General features: G+C 48.1%; 1 pseudogene; it reads right to left on the bottom strand.

Annotated features, from left to right (window-relative positions):
- Positions 1 to 1,028: 1,028 nt before the first annotated feature.
- On the bottom strand, positions 1,029 to 1,960 carry LOC124979340 (putative olfactory receptor 3A4; annotated as a pseudogene).
- Between the last annotated feature and the right edge of the window lie 310 nt (positions 1,961 to 2,270).

Raw genomic sequence — 2,270 nt, 5'->3', positions numbered from 1 at the left:
TGTTTGGTGTGGTTGCGGGATCCTGGAGGCTGTGTGCAATCAGTTGGTCTGGGGTCCCGGTGATAGGACACAGTCAGTTGGTCTGGGGGTACTGGCGGCAGGGAGCAGTCAGTCGATGTGAGGTCCCCGGAGGCAGGGAGTGATTGGTCAGGCTGAGGGATCCTGGAGACGGGGCTCAGTCAATCCGGCCAGGGGTCCTACCAGGCCGGGATGTTGTCTCAAAATGGCAGCAGCCACGTGTAATCAAACCTGCAGGTACTGTGACAGTGAACTTCCAGGCAACAGCAGGCAGCTGGTGCTCCACTGGTGGTCTGCCACCCATCTGCTGGCAACTGTCAGACGATTGGGAGGTGAACCTCGGGTGGTGGGTGATGGGTAGGTGAAAGGCAGGCAATGGACAGGCAAGAGGCAGGCAAATGGCAGATGATAGGCACCTGACAGTGAGCAATCTGCACTCATAAAAAGGTGTCGATATGCTGGCAGACTGTAGGTGATCACAGTAGGCAAATGGGGTAAACAGCAGGGGATTGATAAGCAGCAAAAACTGCCTCACCAAGAAACAGATATCCTCTGCTTGAAACCGGAGTTACAGAGCAAGAAGGAACACAGCTTCCCTCTAGTCCACCATCTTGGATCTCCGGTTTATTATTCTCGAGAGGTAATAATTAGAGGGATAACTCACCCCTGGGTTCAGATCCCAGCTGTGACATTCATTAGTTTTGTGATTTTCACCAAATTATTCAAACTTTCTGAGGTTCAGCTTTATAATACATTATTTGTAAATCTATATCTACCTCAAAAAGTTATTGGAACTGAATGAACTAACAGAGGCCACTCTCTTAGAACAGTGGCAGGCATGTTGTAGTTGAGATGCAAGTGACGACTCTCATCATTTTTATTGCACCTCTCCTCCTGAGCTGGTCTCTGACTCCGTTCCATCATACTCATACTCTACTTTCAATAATCACAATACTTCTCAGAAGCTTAAGTAGAGCCATGACATTTGTTAAGACCAGAGGCAGGGGGTGTTACTTGGGGGACAACTTGCCTATGAGCACCCTCCACAGGGCACCCTTCACATGGGGGTTCCTGAGGGAGGCTGTAGATGAGTGGGTTCAGCATGGGGCTAACGATAGTGTTGAGGATGCCAATACCCTTGTCCTTGTCTGAAGCCTCCACAGAACCCAGCCTCATGTGGCCGAAAATGCCCATTCCATAGAAGATGCCTACCACAGTGAGGTGGGAGCCACATGTGGAGAATGCCTTCCTCCTGCCCTTGGCAGAGCGGATTTGTAGCACAGCAGCCACCATGATGAGGACCAAGGGGGCCACAACCATGAAGGCTGCTGCTGTAAAAAGCAACTGCTCATTGTTGGGTGCTGGAGTAGGAGAGTTGGAAGAGCTGGGGGAGGTCACAATAGAAGTGATGGATCACATTGGGGCCACAGAATTTAAGAGTAGACAAGACAAATTTGAGTCAGTGCCTTGGTGAAGGAAATGACACATGACATGCGTGCCAAGGAATTCTGCATTCCCCAACCCATATGGGTATTGTACGTGAGAAACTAGCAAGTGGCCAGATAGTGGTCATAGGCTGTGACAGTCAGCAGAAAGTAGTCTGTCCCAGTCAGGAGATGGAAGAAGAGCTGTGAGAGGCAAGCCCTACAGTGAATGGTCTTATTGGACATGAAATGCCTCAACATGGCAGGGACAGTGACACTGATGTTTCTGACATCTAGCAGAGACAAGTTTCCCAGGAAGACTTCTTCCTGGAAACATGCGGGTGTGGAGTTTGGATTCCATAAAGATTGTGGCAAGTATACTAAAATTACCACCAATAGTAGCTACATAAGCAAGAAGAAGGTGACAAAGAGGATGGGCTGTGTAGCTGGAGTCTCTGTTAGGCCAGCAGGACAAACTTGGTCACAAGTGAATCATTTCCTGAAGGTCCTAGATCCATGACTCTTCCACCTGCTGTAGACTGAGCCAAGTTGCAGGGTGTCAATGGTGATAAAAGGAGAAGGAGATCTTTGTAACAACAACCAAGTGTGGCAAGGTCCAGGAGAGTAAGGACACCCAAAGTTTAAGGAGGAGAAAGTCAAAGGTTGAGATGTAATAAGAAAAGGCTTGATAAATCTGACTCCTATTGGGCAAGAACAGAGGCATTGGAATACACAAATGGAAATAGATGAACTGATATTTAAATTTTTAAAAGTGACTTTTGAAAGTTAGCGGGAGAGACTATTTTCCTGAGGTCAAAGTTCCAGGAA

This window comes from Sciurus carolinensis, chromosome 3 (genome assembly GCF_902686445.1).
Source record: "Sciurus carolinensis chromosome 3, mSciCar1.2, whole genome shotgun sequence".
Lineage (NCBI taxonomy): Eukaryota > Metazoa > Chordata > Mammalia > Rodentia > Sciuridae > Sciurus > Sciurus carolinensis.
This window is presented reverse-complemented; position numbering and strand designations above follow the sequence as displayed.